Genomic DNA, 18,961 nt, shown 5'->3' with positions numbered 1-18,961 from the left:
AGTAAGGCATTACCAAGCATGGACAAGAGTAGAGAGTAAATCTGAAGGGACAAATAGACATCCAGCACTGTATCTTTTACAAAATTAATTTTCTGCTTATTGCTGTTATAAAAGAATGCAAATTGTTTCTGCATATTGACTTTATATCCACTAGTCTTTCTGAATTCCATTTAAAATTATAATCATTTATCTGTTATCTCTTGAGTTTCCATGTTTATAAACATTTTTTTGCTTTTCGTTCCTCTCCTTACACCATTAAAAATTTTCCCTTCCTTATTGAACTGGCTAGAACCTACAATAAAATGACAAATAGAAAAACTAATAGGGGCAACCTTAACTTATACGTTTGACATCTCACCCCTAAGTATGATGTTTGCTGCAGATTTTGTTTGTTTTTTGCTTTATTATTGCAAAAGCATTATATGTACATTGTTAGAAAGTAAGAATATAGATAACTAAATATAAGTACAGAACACTATATTTCTTTACCCAGAGATTATGACTATTAACACTTTAGTGAGCCATGCACATATATACTTACAGATTTTTAACAGAAATTATACTGTATATGCTGTAATATAAAAGTTACACATTGGAAACTGCTTTTCACACTGTAGGTGTTTTATTCCCTTGTTTGTGAAGAGTTTTAATCCTGAATGGGAATTTAGTTTTATCAATTGGACCCTTCCCTTATACCATACACAAAAATTAATCCAAAATGAATCAAAGACCTAAACCGAAGAGCTAAAACTGTAAAATTCATAGAAGAAAACATAGGGTAAAAAGTTCATGACATTAGATTTGACAGTGTTTTCTTGGACATTACCAAAAGCCCAGGGAACAAAAGAAAAAATAGATAAATTGGACTACGTAAAAATAAAAATCTTCTGTGCATCAAAAGACACAATCAACAGAGTGAAAAGTCAATCCAGCGAATGGGAGAAAATATTTACAAATCATATATCTGATAAGGGGTCAATATGCAGAATATATAAAGAACTCATACAATTCAACACAACAAAAACCCAACCAATTTTGAAAATGGGCAAAGGATTTGAATAGACACTTCAAGGGGATACAAATGGCTAACAAACACATGAAAAGATGCTCAGCATTACTAATCATTAGGGAAATGCAAATCAAAACCACAGTGTGATATCATCTCACACCTAGTAGGATAACTACTATTAAAAAAACAAAACAAGGAAACAATTGTTGGCAAGGATGTGGAGAAATCAGAACTCTTGTGTTGGTGGGAATATAAAATGGTGTAGCTGCCATGGAAAACAGTTTGGTTCTTCCTTAAAAAAATTAAAATAGAATTACCATACAATCCAGCAATCCTACTTTTGGGCATATACCCAAAATAACTGAAAGCAGGTCTTGAAGGGATATTTGTACACCCAAATTCATAGCAGCATTATTCACAATAGCCAAAAGGTGAAAGCAGCCCAAGTGTCCACAGATGGATGAATGGATAAACAAAATGTGACATATACATTCGAGGGAATATTATTCACCTTTAAAAAGAAATGAAACTCTGACACATGCTACAACCTGGATGAACATTGAAGACATTGTGCTAAGTGAAATAAGCCACTCACAAAAGGACAAATACTGTCTGATTCCACTTGCATGAGATACCTAGAATAGTCAAAGTCATAAAGCCAGAAAGTAGAATGGTGGTTGCCAGGGCCTGGGGGAAGAGACAAGAGCAGGGAGTTATTGTTTAATGCGCACAGACTTTTCAGTTTTGCAAGAAGAAAAGAGTTTGGGAGATGGATAGTGGTGATGGTTGCATAACAATGTGAATATACTTATGCCAATGAACTGTACACTAAAAAATGGTTAAGATGGTAAATTTCATGTTATGTTTATTTTACTACCAAAAAAAATGTGCAGGTGAATGAATCACACTCTCCAGATGGTCTGATTCAGGAGGTTATGGGTAGAGCCCTGCATTTCCCTCTCATAGTCTTCACAGAAAAGCCAAAACAAATTATTTGAGGTTCCCTTAAGTGAAAGGAAGTAGGATGGAAGAAGCAATAGAAGAATGCAGGATAAATAAATAAAAAACTAAACCTGATTCCTTTCAATTCTACTGGATGCTAATCTTTCTGGATGCCTTCAGTGAAACCTTGACTTTGTATTTTAGAAATTATTCTCACCTGTAGCGGGCAAGATACCAAAGGCTTTACCAACACTGTTATAATTTCAGAGAGAAGCGATGGTTTTCATTTTAACTTCCCTTTTCTCTCTATTCCATTTTTCCTTTTTCTGATTATTGCAGCTTGATTTTCTTGTGTTTCATTTTAAATAAATAAAACTTAACTCCTCAAACTTTCTTAAAGCTTGATGTCTAGAAACAGATCCACAAATTGTATCATTTATTCAGGTTGCATTTATACCTGTAGCTAACTTTCTTCCAATCAGAGAAACTATATTACTGGTAATCACGTTGCCCTTAGGGTCATTGTCTCCCACTACTGACTACAACAATCTTTTAGCATCCCTTAGCAAATGTGTCAAGTGGATGCTTGTCAGAGATAATAGAAACTTTACCAAAATGCTATGGAGATGTGGTCCCAACTCTAAGGAAGCATAGAGTTCAGTTCATTCAGACATATGAATGTAAAGTATAAAAGTAATACACATTTTCAATAGAATTTTGAAAGACATTTGCCTGTTAACCGTTTTTATCCTCCTCCTTTTACCTCCACTCAGAACACCCACCTACTACCTAATTGGTTCATAGTGGCCCTTCAATAAATATTTGTTGAGTGAATAAAGATGGAGCAAATTCAACTAGAAAAGACAACATGATATGGAAGAAACACTTCTCTTAAACATAAAAATCAACAGGCATTCTAACATAGAAGTTAAAAATTTCCAAATAAAATACCTAGATTAAGGAATACGTGTGCTAGAAACATTTTAGGTTTTACAGAGACCCATTTTTCCTACCCAGTTAATAATACCTTAGTGGAGCAGAGCCTAAGCTGGCTACCAGATCAAAATTTAAAATTCTGTTCTTAAGTTTTATAATGCTTTCTTGTAAGAAAAGCAGGTTGTTGAGTTTGGTGAGTCTACATCTTGTTCTGCTCAGCTAGGGAAGGCTTTTTGGTATAGGAAAATACAATTCCTTGACTGACTTATATCTTTTGTGATTGACAGAAATGACTATTCCTGGACTCGCAATGACAGCAATGGCCACTCCTAACTTAACATTTAATATTACCTTTGCTACCAATAAATTATCTAATCCAGCTCCCACAGTTAGATCTAACTTTAAAGAGGGAATCTATCTCATTGGTTTCAACTCTGCATGGAAACTTCTTTGTTGCTATTTTATTTACTTAATTGTATATATTAAAAGAATTAGCAGTTCAACCAAATCTATCTGCCCCTTTCTTTGTCCCAGAAATTGTCCAAGTGACTCTCAACCTAATCTTATACCTGTGAACTCATTCTGCGCAAACAATAATACCTAATATTTACTGGTTTTACTATGCACCATCAGCACTTCACATGTATTGTCTAATTATTTTAACAACTCTAGGAGTAGGAGCTCTGGTCATTGTAAATTTAGAGAGGAAGAAACTAAGGGATCAGAGCAGATAGTTTAGGATGCCTAACATAATACAACTACTAAGTTATGAAGCCAGGATTTCAGAGTCACATGCCAAGCCACTGGACTATATTGCCATCCAAACAAAAACACTGAGTAGAGCCTCCCTAGCAATAAACCAAAGCTGCAAGGAAAAAAGTGAACTTCCCTCATCATCCTCAGATGCTGGGAGTAGTGCAGGGAGAGGGATATAGGCCCATGATGCACCTGATACCAACTCCCAGTCCCAACCACAATATTAGAATTCCAGACAAGCAGACCATCTCAAATAAGAATCTATTATTTGCTTAATGCTCGCTGGGACATGTGTTGAACTTACTAAGTATAACTTCTTTGCTCTTTCATGTCCATGTTTTTGCAGAGATGAACAAGGTATAATTTAGTCTTTTTTTTTTTTTTTTTTTTTTTATTTATTTATTTATTTATTTATTTATGACTGTGTTGGGTCTTCGTTTCTGTGTGAGGGCTTTCTCCAGTTGTGGCAAGCGGGGGCCACTCTTCATCACGGTGCGCAGGCCTCTCACCACCGCGGCCTCTCCCGTTGCGGAGCACAGGCTCCAGACGCGCAGGCTCAGTAGTTGTGGCTCACGGGCCCAGCCGCTCCGTGGCATGTGGGATCTTCCCAGACCAGGGCTCGAACCCGTGTCCCCTGCATTGGCAGGCAGACGCTCAACCACTGCGCCACCAGGGAAGCCCTATAATTTAGTCTTATTTCAGAGACCAAATTTGCCAGATTGAAAAACCATAGCAGAAAGAAGGTCCTTTTGTCTTTGTCCGTGGGCTAGGCCTGAGCAATAAAGCCAACAACCATGGGTCCTTATTGCCTCACTTACATGATAAGAATCATCTTTTCTTCCTTTATGTGGGTCGTCCCAGTTTTATTTCCCAACTCTGAGCCGCAGAACACATTAATTCTCAATTACGCTTACTCAGGGCCCCAGTTGGCAGTCCTTACACAGACAAAACTATAATGGGAAGCCTGGGTAATTAGTTCCTCCAACATCATCTAGGTTGAGGGTTTTATTTATTTATTTTGTTTATTTATTTATTTTAAAGAAAATTCTGGGACATGGATTCAAATGAGTCTGCAGGATTAATGAGAGTCAAATCTTACTTTTCTAATCATCCGGACTGGCCACTGCAGATGGCCAAGAAACAATCTGAGAACCCTCGTACATCCTGTGAGTGCTTCACAAAATGTCAAATAAGAATGACAACAACATCAAAAAACACAGTTCTTGTCTGCATATGAATATAGCACATGTTATGGACAGAAAAGTGAAAGTATTTCAGAAGCACAGCATGAACAAGAAAAGATCCCTCAGTAGTAAAGCCAATTCAGTGGAGGGAGATTCTTAGTACATAATTAATCAAACTGCCTTGCAATAGATACCCAGAATAATGTTAGCAACCAAAAAGCGACATCAACATGAAAACACTAGGTGTAATGGATGCTGCGTCGTGTTGCCCAGATCTGTATTCTGGTCTAAGGACTTATTTTCCTAGATGCTAGGAGCGCTGTCACTAGATAACCCTCAGCTGTCAGTCCTCTCCAGAAATTGCCCTTGGCCACACAGCCCCCTCTCTCACAGGGGATCAGCTTGCATCCAGTGTCTGTCTGATGTGGGAGTTTGAAACCCTAGCTTCCTCACTGCAAGGGGAGTCAACTCTAAAAGGCCATCCCAACTCTTCTGAAGAGCTCTCCAGGGGCTGAGCTGAGGCCTTTGTGGAAGCTGCACCGATCTCAGCTTTTCCCTCTGCCCAGTCCTGCCTCCTTCCCTTCCACAAATGTTGACCCCAAGAGTGCTCCCTGCTACCTGCTCTGCATGCTAATCTCCATCTCTGAGTCTACTTCTCAGGGAACCCAAATTTGAATACTAGGGAAATTAAATTCTTTGTTTCTAACGTGTTATTAAAATATAAATATTACCTTATAATAAGAAAATGTTTTCAACTGGCATTTAAGAATACTATAACATATTGTTTAGGCATTTAAAAAATCACTATTTTCTTAAGGATAGAGGTTGGGCTGGTTGATTTACTGTGATAGAAAAACAATCAGGAGGGTAGACTACCAAACTGTCAAGTCCCCCTATGCAGGAAATTATACTGGGGATTGGAGTGGAATAGGAAGTACACAGAAGAGGGAGAGATTAGGAGGTTGCTAGTCCCATTGGAATCCACATAGAAAGTCTTTTGTTAAGGCCTATAGCAATCCAGCTTTCTATAGGACTGATTCCTCCAGTGACTCTGTCAAAGGCATTATAGCACGGTGAAGAAAACTTAGTATGGCCATCGGCTGCCTTCCCTCTGCTCTTAGTCCCTTCTGTTGTTGGTCTGATCTCTCAGAAAATCCTTTTTCCCGAATCTTTTATTAGCCAACAGACACATGCTGAAGGCATTTGAATCTTGGTAGAGAATTCAAGAGGAGGTGAAAACCTTCCAACACAGAGGCATGAATCTGAATTGCCAATGGGAGAGTTTCAAACACCATGACTAGAGGAAGGAAGGAAGTTTAGGGCAGACAGCCTGCCTACCGGCTAAGGCAGAGACTCTCCTAAAACACCTTTGGCAGAGTCTTGAATTAACTATGCCTCGTGCTGAGATTATTCATCTACCTCCACAGTGACAACTTGGTAGTACAGTCTGCCTCACTATCAGTTTGAATTCCAAGTCCGGATTTAACAATTCATTCAACAGATAATTATTGAGAAACTACTGGTAATAAACAAAACAGACAAGTCCCCTGTCTCCTACTGGGAGGTGGGTGGGGGAGACAGAAATAAACAAATACCATGATTTCAGATAATAATAAGAGCTAAGAAGAGAATAAAGCAAGGTTAAAATAGAGGACCACTGGGCGGCGGAGGGATAGTGACCATTTTAGCTGTGAGAGGCTAGGTCAGCAAAGACTCTTTTAAAGAGATGGCATGTGAGCAGAGATCTGAACGGTGTAAGCATCAAGCCACATGAAGATTTAGGCAAAGAGCTTCCGAGGCAAAGGCTATCACAAACAGCAAAAAGGAGGTACAGCAGGAACAGAGTGAATGAAGGGGAGAGTGAGGGAGAGGTTGGATAGTAGGAAAGGTCAGATCACAAAGAACCTCGAAGGCCAGACTAGAGAGTTTGAATTTTGTTCTATATATAATAGGAAGCCACTGGGCAGATTTTTAAAGAGGAAGAAATATGATATGATGTAAGTTTTTGAAGAGCCCTTTAAGGGCTGTGTGAGCTGTAAAGCAGCAAGAGTGAAGACAGGAAGAACAGTCGGGAAGCCATGGCTGTGGAACAGTGAGGGCTGAGAATGGTGGTGGCAGAGGTGATGGGAAGTGGTTGGGTCTAGAATGTAATTTAGAAACAAAACTATCAGGATTTGATGATGGATTAGATGTGGGGAATGACAAAAACATTTACTCAGGGACTTCCCTGGTGGCACAGTGGTTAAGAATCTGCCTGCCAGTGCAGGGGACACGGGTTCGATCCCTGGTGCAGGAACATCCCACATGCCGCGGAGCAACTAAGCCCATCCGCCACAACTACTGAGCCTGCGCTCTAGAGCCCGCGAGCCACAACTACTGAGCCCGAGTGCCACAACTACTGAAACCCACGTGCCTAGAGCCTGTGCTCTGCAACAAGAGAAGCCACCCGATGAGAAGCCCGCGCACCACAACAAAGAGTAGCCCCTGCTTGCCACAACTAGAGAAAAGCCCATGCGCAGCAACAAACACCCAAGGCAGCCAAAAATAAAAATAAATAAATAAATAAATTTATTAAAAAAAAAAAAAAGAGTTCAGGTACCACAATGTTCATTGCAGCACTATTTACAATAGCCAGTACATGGAAGCAACCTAAGTGTCCATCGACAGATGAATGGATAAAGAAGATGTGGCACATATATACAATGGAATATTACTCAGCCATAAAAAGAAATGAAATTGAGTTATTTGTAGTGAGGTGGATGGACCTAGAGACTATCATACAGAGTGAAGTAAGACAGAAAGAGAAAAACAAATACCGTACGCTAACACGTATATATGGAATCTAAAAAAAAAAAAAAAAGATTCTGAATAACCTAGGGGCAGGACAGGAATAAAGACGCAGACGTAGAGAATGGACTTGAGTACTTGGGGAGGGGGAAGGGTAAGCTGGGACAAAGTGAGAGAGAGGCATGGACATATATACACTACCAAATGTAAAATAGATAGCTAGTGGGAAGCAGCCGCATAGCACAGGGAGATGAGCTTGGTGCTTTGAGTCCAACTAGAGGGGTGGGATAGGGAGGGTGGGATGGAGACTCAAGAGGGAGTTGATATGGGGATATATGTATATGTATAGCTGATTCACTTTGTTATACAGCAGAAACTAACACACCATTATAAAGCAATTGTACTCCAATAAAGATGTTAAAAAAAAAAAAAAAAGCTCCTGGTGATTCTTATGTGCAGCTAAGACTTAGAACCATTGATTTAAAGATTGGGAATAGGAGGTTAAGCCAAAATGCCTAGAACGAAAGGGGCCATCAGTAAGGTAGGAAGAAAACCAGCAGAGTAATGTCTTGGAAGTTAAGTGAAGGGAATGTTCCAAGAATGAAATGGTCAGCTGTGTCAAATGCTGATGAGAAGTTAAGTCAAAGACGGAAGACAGGGCAAGGGTGGGGTGACCTAAATGTGAAAATTTCTGGTGGGGCTGTGGGGATGAAGCCCTGCCTGGCATGGAGAGTGAGGAAGTAGAGACAGACGCTATGTCCTGTGTTCCCTCTGCCCCAGGAGCACCCAAGTCCTGGGCTCAGATCCAGGGACTCTGGCTGCCCCTTGGCCAGCAGCTTGGATATCCAGTGCCCCTCAAATGATACCATCTCAACTACTTACTCATTCAGCCAGGCAACACTGACTCCACAACCTCATTCAATACCTGCTGAGCACTTACATGTGCTAGTCATTGTTAGGCAGTGGGGATAGAAAGTCAAATAAGATACACTTCTTGCTCCCATGGAATTTTCAATCCATTGAGGAAGAGAGTCACAGATAATTACAGCAAAATAGTCATCTTGATTCTACAGCCACCGTGTCTATCTACTTTCCATTCCCATTTCCACTAACCTAGTTTAGGCCTTGAAAATGAGTAACAGTGTCCTAAGCAGTCTCCCTATATCCAGTCTCTCCCTTCTTGCTAATCTAGTTTAAACACTGCTGCCAAATTCCTTTTCCTAAAGCACAACTCTGTTCATGTCATTCATTAATTGTGGAAGCATACATTTAGCACCTACTAAATACAAAAAGAAATTCAGTCTTCCCTCCTGTGATGTTAGGGTCAATTTCTAGTTCCAAAATCCTGATTTTGTAATCTCAATCAGAAGTAACCATAGCAGTTACCTAGTCCATGCATGAATCCTCTTTACGAATCTCTACAAATCATAAGTGGATAGGTGGATAAAAGCACATCCAGTTGGTCCTTAAACCTCCAAGGATGGAGAATTCACTTTTGAAAAAGAGTTCAATACATGTTCAAGAATTTGGAAATTTTTAATAAATTCTTCCTTTGTAGTGCTTCCTGCTTACTGGTTAGAGTACAAGCTTTTTGGCCAGCATTCAAGGTCTGCTATAATTTGACCCTGAGGCATTCTGGTCTTAGCTTCTAATATTCTCCTTCATGTTTTCTTCCCTGAATGTGCTTTCACACCACTACACTTTCCCCTATTCCCTCATATCCAGATCCTTCAAGACGGGGCTCAAGTACCACCTTCTCCATAAAACCACCCTGAGGCCCTCAGCAGACCTATCATCTCCCTCACCTGAGATCCCTCAGGCTTATTTTTACCTTCCTCGTGGGTTTCTCCCTTTGGTGATTGGGGCACGACTCCTATTTTCCATGCTTCACTGAAAAGTCCGTGAGAGCTGGGCCCATCTCTTGGGCACCTCTGTCTCCTGCACAGCACCCAGCACAGTGACTTGAAAGTTTCATTAGACACCTGTGGGATAAATAAAGCAGCAATTCTCTGGATCTGTTTCCCACTTTGTGCAAGAAGGAAGCTATATTAGCTTTCCTACTGACTCTAATATTCTGATTCCCAAATTTAAAGTAAGTATTAGATACTTATTGCATGACTGATATTGTGGGATTTTTTTTTTTTTTTGGCAGGGGGTTGGTAAAGACATGTAAGAATTAGCTTATAAACAGAATATGATAAAATGTTAGTTGTAAGCAACAGAAAATAACAAAGGAGCTCATGGAGGGAGGAGATGCATGTGGTCAAGAGTCACGCTGGAAGGTTAAGAGGAAGAGAAGTTCCTTTAAACCTGGCTTTGAATCTCCATATAAATAGACGCCTCAGGTCCTGGGCATTTGAAGCCTGAAACAAAGGCTGAGTCAGGCAGGGAGCCATGGCCTGCAGACTGGATAGAAAGCTTCCGGGCTCAGTCAGCCTTGGGTTCACGGATTCTACATTTGCTTAGTAGATTGAGAAGGATACTCTTTATCATACATTCAAATGCTTCCATAGGACAATTTCTAAAATGAAAATTATTTTGAGTCTATTTTCAGTTTTTACTGGTGTTAAACCTCTTTTGAGGAGATCAATATTAAGTACTTAACGTCTGCACATTTTACGTCATTTTTGTCTGTGAATATCTCCTGAAGCTTAACCGTGAGCTAATGGGGGTTTGGGGGGCTGGAAGTAGAGAAGGATCAGGTGAAACCCTGTCCAATGACCTCCCTGCTTGCTCAGACTGAAGCTGGGGTGGTCTGTGACCACTGGTTCCCAGGGCTGTCATATCATCAGGCCAGGAGACCAGAGTTTGCTGCCTACACGTTCAAATATGAGGCCTTTGCGGCAGATTACAGCGAAGAAGTCACCCCTCTAGCCTTTTCCCTCAGTCCAAATCCACAGACAGCCCTAAGCGAGGCGTTTTTTAAAGTACCTGGAAGTTCGGAGGCAGCAATGTGAGCTCAGTCTGGCCAGCAGCAGCACTGCCAGTGCCTGCCAGACAGACGGACATGAAGACGGAGGCCCCCATCCATGGGCAGGTGATAAGAACGAGGTGTAGTTGGAAGGTGGAAAAAGGGAAACTGGGTACGGCCCTGATGTACTGTCCTACCTCAAACAGGGTGACATTAAACAGTGTGAAATGCACATCTACCAAAGGATTAGAAGTGAATCGTATATTTTTGCCATACCTAAATGTTTACTTAAACTAAATTTTGGGATAGAGGAACTTAAATAAAAGGTAAAAAGGATATCATACCTCTAAAGAATTAGTGACTTAAAGCCTGCCCAGGCCAAAGGGACAAGAAACCTCAGAGCCAAGAGGGAGGACATTAGGGTACCCTGGCTTGGAGCATCTTCCCACACTACCTACCCCCCATTGCCACCAGACAGAAACCTAAACAATCAGAAGGCAGGAAGGCCTCACCAGCTGCTGGAGTGCCCAAGAGGCTGCCTTTTCATCCAGATGCCACTTGCAGAACTCCCCTTGATGTGGCGGTTAAGCTGGAGACAGGAAGCTGCAGATCCAGGCCTAGAGGGGAGAATGGAGAGGAAATTGTGGGACAGGCTTTCAAGCTAAGAAGGGAAGCACGTTATCCAGCACCTCTCTGTTCTGTTCTGTTCCCCGGGCTGCTGTGCTGGCATCCTGACGCTTTCCCTCTCTCCCTAAATCCAAAGGGAATAAGCGACAGGAGACAAAAGAAAGCAAGCAGACCTGGAGAGGAGCTGGCTTTGGCCACTGCACAGGCCCAGGGAGGGGAAGCCGGGTGAGCAGAAGCGCCAGCAGGGCTGAAGCCGCTTCTCCGGTGGATGGGGGAGGGCGGAACTGGGTCGCAGGCAGCGTCGGGGAGAGTGAGCCTTCCGTGCAGGCGGGAGCGCGGGGCGGAGACATCTGAAGGCAGAGTTAGGGGCGAGCTGGGGCCCCAGTGCGGAGGGCTCGGAAGCTCCTGGCCTGTGCGTTCCAAGCTCGCTCAACCACTGCCCTCTTCTCCCAGAAACAGGCCCAGCCTGGCTTCCCTCCTGGGAAGAGCAAACCCGGGGGGCGGAGCGGAGGCGGAGTCGAGACAGAAGTGGGCCGCACCTGTCCCCCCTCCAGGGGCGCGATAACCAGGCCAGGCCCGGGCAGAGCAGAAACTCACAGCACGTTTGGGCAGAGGGGCGTTGGGCACAGCTGGGTCTTGGTCTAGGGCCCTGGGGCTGGGGCCACCCGAGAAGGTCAGAGCGCATCTCAGCTGCCAAAGGCAAGTCGGACTACAAGCTTCCCTGCCCTTGGTGGGGGGAAGAGGGGGCAATGAGAACTGAGAAACGAGAGGAGAGAGGCAGCCCTCTTTGGGTGTGGAGAGCTGGGGTAGCCACGTCAAGAGGAGCTCTGATTCTGGTGGACGGTCGTGTCCTCCTTCAGCAAACCCTCAGGAGGCTCAGCGTGGACGGCAGCCACAATCACACTTATCCCAGCGGACTCCTGTGGCTGGTGTTGAGTTGGATGTAAAGCTTGGTGAAGGCCACAGCGCGTTCATACTTGAATACTCTTCCCCCATTCCCGCAGAGCACATCCTTCAACATGGAATTCAGCTGCCACCTTCTCCATAAAATCACCCTGAGTCTTTAAATGACCCATCATCTCCCTCACCTGAGGTCCCGCCTCAGACTTATTTTACCTTCCTCCTGGGTTTCGCCCTTTGGTGATTGGGGCACGACTCCTATTTTCCACACCTCCCTGAAAGGTCTGTAAGAGCTGGGCCCATCTCTTGGGCACCTCTGTCTCCTGCACAGCGCCCAGCACAGTGACTTGAAAGTTTCATTAGACACCTGTGGAATGAATAAAGCAGCAATTCTCTGGATCTGTGTACTATTCTTTGAAAGGAGGAAGCTATACTTACATTTTCTACAAGCTCTTATTTTCTGATTCCCAATTAGATTAAGTATTAGACACCTGGTGCACACCTGATACTGTGTCTCTCATTTCAAACAAGTGAAAGACACAAATGTGGTTTTGTTGTGGTAGCTCAATGTACCAGGAGCAATTAGATTACGAAACTGATTATAATAAAATGCTAAATTGCATATTGTAAGAGGAGCTCAGTGGAGAGAGAGACACATGTGATCCAGCAAGGGCCTGGAGAACCAAAAGGAAGAGAAGTTAGCAGGACTAAGCTTTGATGGTGGGTGGATTGCACAGTTCAACAGCCCCACAGATGTTGCAGTCCTTGCCCTTGATGCCTTGCCCGTGCAGGCTCTTCACTGCTGCTACGATCACCAAGTAAACTTAGAGGCAAGTCAGGAGCCCAGAGCAGCCCCTGGTGGAGCAGGACACCATCTCCTTGGAGTCCTGTCTTCTTGTTGATCTTCAAGCCTCCCAGGCGGAAGTTGCAATCATTATTAAGAAGCGCCAATCATCAGGACCCTTCTTGGATTTGATTTCTGCTACTCAGACCTTGGGAAAACTGGGGTGGGGTGGCTGGGAGTCTCCCTTGAACTCATCCTGCTTCTTAGCTCAGTACAAGTGAGCTTCTTGCCCTGGCCATCCAGGAATGGATGCTTCCAAAGTCTTATGGGTCTGCCCATACCTTTACCCTTGCCATGACACATGAGGTGTCTTTTTCACAGTTCCCATCGTCCAGGTATTGGGAAGTGATTCCAGTGCTCCACTGGTGGTCACAGGAACACAACTGTCCTCGGCTCAGGCATCCAAGATGCCTCTAAACTTCCTCTCTGAGAGATGAGACTTTCCTTCTCCAGAGTCTGGTCTGCGTCCGGTTTCCGATGTAGGAAGGAGCCATGCACCCTCGGGGTAGGTTTGCTGCTTTATCTGTCAGCATGAGTCAGGGTAGAAGCAGAGCTGCCTAGAAACCAGTCATGGGCCCCAGTGTTGCTTTTTCATGCAGATATAACAGTTGCTCCGGGATAACATGGTCTGTGAGTGTAACAAACAGGCACACCCTAAGCTCAGAACATGGGCTGGCGTTGTAATAGTAGCATACTTTCTGGCTTCCCACGGAGCTTCACTGTGTTTCCCACCACGGTCATCATTGTCCCTCCCTCTAAGTATCTCTATGTCTCCAGTGCCTAGCGCAGAGCCTGTCACGCAGCAGACATCCTATAATGATGCCAAATCCTGAGGGAGGCACTTGGCAGATCAACAACATTAGCTAATGCAGTCTTAAACGGATGGTATGACACAGTGATAAAGATAAATATCCTCTATCTCATTTTACAACAGTAAATCTGAAACCCCATCTTTTGGGAAAGCATTGTCTCCACCGTGATGCCCACGTCAGAGCTCCTGCTTATCAAATTCTGTTGAGCGAGTGTGGAAGGAGCAGCTCTCTGTAATCTATTTACTTTAAGAAGTCACGTGCTCAGCTCATAGCCCTTTTATCAGGATGAAGGATGCTCTCTGGAGAGATCAGACAGCAGCACAGGCCGAGCTCAGATGACAGCCTGCCCCGTGGAGATTGACTTTAATGAAGCACAGAATAAACAGGAAGATTAAGAGGGTGCAAAAATCAGTGACAAGTTTTGAGTTCACCTCTCCGTAGGAAACGAAAGGTTCTCTGTACAGCTGAGAGCTGTCTCTGGGTTATAGATGGGGGCATCTGTTTTGTCACTAATGATCCCATACTATCTAAATCAGCCTCTGTGCGGGGAAAGAAAAGTTTTCTCTTAATTTACAGACCCACTTCTGCGCAATTTAAATTTACCCACAATGTGATGTGCTTTATAGTGAGTAGAAAGATTGACATTATTAAAGGGTTTGAGGAATTATGTACTAGGCTAAAATGTTAGCCTGATAAACAGGGACTAAATATTTCTCATTTTGTGCTTTTATGTACTCCTTCCATAATGTGCTGAGAAATCATGCACTCAGAGACTCATGACTCAAAGATATGGTCAGTCCTGGAGGGATGGCTCACCTTACGGAAGGCCTAAATTCTTGGAGTAAAACAAAAACAAAAATTAGTCTTCCTCATAAAACAGTGCCAATTCCATAGAAACTTAATGGCATTCAGACGTTTTATTGTATATTGCTCCAGTTCCTCATTTCATATATAATCTTTTTAATAAATAGAAGGAAAAAGTTACAAAACAGCCGGGGGACATAGTCTAAAATTCACACCCATCTTTTGAAGATGACAGGTTCATTTAGAGGATCCAAATGGGGATCTTTTCTTATTTCATTGTCATTTCTTTTTGAATACATAGATCTTACTAAAGGTGGGAGTAAAGTTTTGATTTGATATAGCATATTCCTTATTCTTTAATCAAACTGTGAGAACTGGGGTGTGTGTGTGTGTGTGTGTGTGTGTGTGTGTGTGTACATTGGGCAGAAGGTAGTCATGTTGATGTATTATAGCTTTCCTACCAGTAGATGGCACTCTGGTTCAAATTGATATTCTAAGCCTCCAGTGGTCCAGCAGGAACAGGTCCTGAGCAGTAACTGTGAGGAAGACAGTGTACCAATCAGCTGAGATGTATCCAGGTGAAAATGTGTGATAACAAAAGTAATGCAAAACCATATTTGCAAACTATTTTAGGAGAGTTGGTGTGTACAAGGATATAGGGCACAATCCTTATAGAGAGATCAGAATGCCTGATGCCAGATGGGATTAGTTGAGAACTCTTTTGTGGAAGAGCTTCCTTAAGTAGAGTGCTTTAAATGGAGAGGAAAGGACGTGAGGCAGCAAGGGACAGACATTCCAGGTAGGAGAAGTGGCCTGTAGAAAGGTTTCTTGGGAGCCAAAGAAGTGTTTATGTGGAATATGAAACAATTTGGGTCTACTTTGGGAAACTTATCTGACGTAGGCTTAAAGTTAACACCTAAGCTTCATATCATGAGAAGAAAGTGGTGCAGGTGGGTGAGGGGGAGCAAGAGAAATACTCAGCTTTGCAAAAATAAACAAAAATAAAATATGGTCAGCCAAAGTTTTGCCTTGCATCTGATTTTCACTTTTGATTATCACAGTAAATAAAATTCAAATCAGTCAACTGAGCCAATATCTTTCATTTCTGGTTTTATATAAGTGTAAGTACTTACATTTATATTTTAGATTATGTAATTCTGAAACTTGTACTAGTCAAATGTAAACGCTGAGTTTTTTACCTAAGTGTACAACTCTGAACCATGTATCTTCGGCACTTCCAAAAAGCCGTCCATTAGACTTTAATTTTTGTTACCTTAATTATTTCCTAATTTTCTGGCTCTCTCCTTTCACAAACTTTTGTGTGTTGTTTATTTATTATGCCTAAGCTCAAGATGACAGCTCACAGTGTAAAGAGAGAAATGTATTTGGGGGTGGGATTTAGCGTGTATTTATTTTTAGAGCATTTGAAGCAATGGAGGAATCCTAATTGGCATTATACTTTCTAATGCAGATTCAAAGTTAAAGCAGTAAGGAGGCGTTTTAAATAATTCAGCAGAAACTGCACCAAATGAACAGTTATTTAAATCTCTTTAAGGTCTCAAGTATAGTAAACCATTAATGGGAACTATGTTGCTTAATCTACAGAAAGTGTTTTCCATTCACCATATGTTACCAGGACTATCATTAAAATGGTAAGTTATTATGAGGATGAGTTATTATGAGGATGAGTCTTTAAAACTCCTGTGTGGAGGCCCCGGGTTCTGGAACTACTGGCTTGGTCAGCACTTTGTGGTTTTAAGCAGTGATATGCCTTGGGTAAGAAACAGAGAATGAGGTTCATTAATTCTTGATGTGCTTTAAACACAGAAATACTGTACTTTTTTTTTTTCCTAGAATGGGAAAACCCACCCTTACACAAATAGGTTAGATACTCTGATTGGTTGATTCTCCTCAAGATTAATAATGTCTCCCTTTCAGTGTGAATGGATGTTCCCAACAAGCTGTCATTCGGACAGGGAGAGTGGCTTTATGTGGTCTCTGCTGTGGTCACCGTTGCGACCAACAGACACAGTCTTCAAGAGGACTGCATGAAGGTAAGCCTGCAGTCTGGTAGAGGATGGAGGAAATGTAGCTGTCATGCTGGGGGTCATGACCTAAGCCATGTAAACCCACTGTTCTGTGGGACTCAGCCAGGCAGCCTCAGTCGTCTGGGTTTCTTGGTGTTGCCACCATTGTACTGCAGGGCTGCTGGCTTTGATATTTGAAGATAGTCCTTAGGCCATATTCCTTGAATGTGAAAATGCATGTCCTGTTAAGTAAGTCTGTGTGACTGGAAGGAGGTGTGGAGCTGCATTAAGTGGAGTGAGTGGTAAAAGATGAATCTAGAAGGAAAGGAAGAAAGAGGGTACCATTGTGGAGGGCCTTGAACACCCAGAACTTGGGTCTTTGTCTTTTTTATTTATTTATTTTTTGGCCGCGCCATGCGGCATGCGGGATTTTAGTTCCCCAACCAGGGATTGAACCCATGCCCCCTACATTGGGAGCGTGGTGTCTTAACCACTGGACCACCAGGGAAGTCCTGAACTTGGGTCTTTTAAAGCGAGTCTGCGATTGAGGCTACACACACTCTTACATTTAGTCCCAGTTGTTCATGATATTTGCCAAAACAGTTTTAACTTAAATTTTTTATTTCCAACCATAACCCATGAAAAGAATCTTATAGCCCCTGAAATATTCATGTTATTGCTGCTGCATGTTCATGCTAGAATTTGAGGGCTTGCCTTCAGCTATAGCTTAGCATAAAAGAAATCATAGTAAAAATAATTGGCATAAAGCCATCAACTTGCTCATTTGCTCTCTTTCACTGTAAGACAATAAAGGAATTAAATGATGTCTCACTTGGCTTTATATATTTGCATACTTAAATGTTTGGATATTACCTTGCTAAATAAATCTGGCCTGATCAGAGAAGCCAGTAGTGGGTGAATTCCTCAAATTTTCAAATGTATTAATTCTTCCCAACTGTGGATTACTAGTAATATTTTTATTGACTGTTATATCACATCAATGACATATGGTTGAATGGATGAAGCAGGTTAACAAAGCTGTATGCTAGTTGTGAAAAATGTTATATATGTGCTTATATATATTATATTTTTCCAAATACATATAATCTGGTAATACACACACACAAAGACACACACATATAAAAATTAGTATGTCCCAATCTGTGAGTACAAATTAAGTCATTTTAACACTTAATGGCCAAAATCCAATGGCCCTGAGCTCTTCTGCTGCTTGATTATCCAGTCTTTTACAAAGTCCACTTCCCAAAATATTTCTGAAAGCCCCAGGGGAGCTCACATGCATAAACAAATATTAGTCTCAGACCCGATGGCTGCATTAATGTGTAACTTCCATCTACATTTATGGTAATTTGAGATTTGTTCACACAAAGCAAGAATTATGAAAAAAAGTGATTCCAAAATAATTACCTATTCCTGCCAACCACAGCATAGAGCTTTCTTGATTTGTTCAGGAAGGAGCAGTTTGGAGATGATACCAAACTGTTCTCTCTTCTTTGTGTTTCCCCTTCAACCAGGATGTCCCAAAGCAAAGCAGTTTGGTGCCCAAATGTTCCAGTTCATTAAAGGTACCTGCAGGTACACACACACACACACACACACACACACTCACACTCACACATACATACACACATTACCTTTCTCCAGGTTTTAAGCCATCCACAGGGCCCAAATTAGAGCAACTTTCTTTAATTCTCCTTCCACTGTGGGGAGGCATTCATCCAAACTTCATTCATTTCCTTTCTTCATTCTCCACTCTTCTTACAACCACTGCCAATAAAACACGTCTCTATAAAAATAAGTTATTAGCATAGTACAGTCAAATTGGACACAGAGGGTGAAAAAAATTCCCTCCTCCATCACCTAGCTCATGCCCAATCTTGTTTCATTGACACCCACTCAACCCTGGATTAGGAAATTTGAAGTCCATATGGCCAACTTTGTTCAGATTTTTAAAAATCAAATAGAAAGAAGATAGATTTAAAGAACAAAATTAAGAACTTGTGTCTTTCTACCTATCTATCGTGTATCTATTTATTATTCTTAAGAGAGAATACACTTCTTTTCAAGCACATACAAAACATTTACACAAAGCAACTGTGTAATAGTACACAGAGGAAGCCACAATAAATTCCAAAGAATCAAATGATACAGTGTGACCTGACTGTATGTAATAAAATAAGAAATCAGTAACAAGAAAAAAATATTAAAATGTACTTGTCTGGAAACTAAAAAATATGTACCAAAACCCTTTGTTTAAAGAGGAAACTTAAAATTAGATGGTATTAAAAATATACCAGTCAAAATCTGTAGGACACGCTAAATCACTACTTAGAAGGAAATTTATAGATTTAATAAACTTATATCTATCAGAAAACAAGAAAGATTTAAAACTAATGAGCTA

General features: G+C 41.7%; 1 protein-coding gene across 1 annotated transcript in view; it reads right to left on the bottom strand.

Annotated features, from left to right (window-relative positions):
* The window catches only part of MNS1 (meiosis specific nuclear structural 1), a 94,245-nt gene extending 82,640 nt beyond the window's left edge, over nucleotides 1-11,605 (bottom strand). Inside the window, exons 1-3 of the mRNA XM_057542206.1 lie at nucleotides 11,326-11,605; nucleotides 11,038-11,142; nucleotides 9,446-9,596 (exon numbers count right to left, since the gene is read on the bottom strand). The gene's annotated coding sequence lies outside the window, so the exon portion shown is untranslated. The remainder of the gene's footprint in view (nucleotides 1-9,445; nucleotides 9,597-11,037; nucleotides 11,143-11,325) is intronic.
* Between the last annotated feature and the right edge of the window lie 7,356 nt (nucleotides 11,606-18,961).

Source organism: Balaenoptera acutorostrata, chromosome 3 (assembly GCF_949987535.1).
Source record: "Balaenoptera acutorostrata chromosome 3, mBalAcu1.1, whole genome shotgun sequence".
In the NCBI taxonomy this organism is placed as follows: Eukaryota; Metazoa; Chordata; class Mammalia; order Artiodactyla; family Balaenopteridae; genus Balaenoptera; species Balaenoptera acutorostrata.
This window is presented reverse-complemented; position numbering and strand designations above follow the sequence as displayed.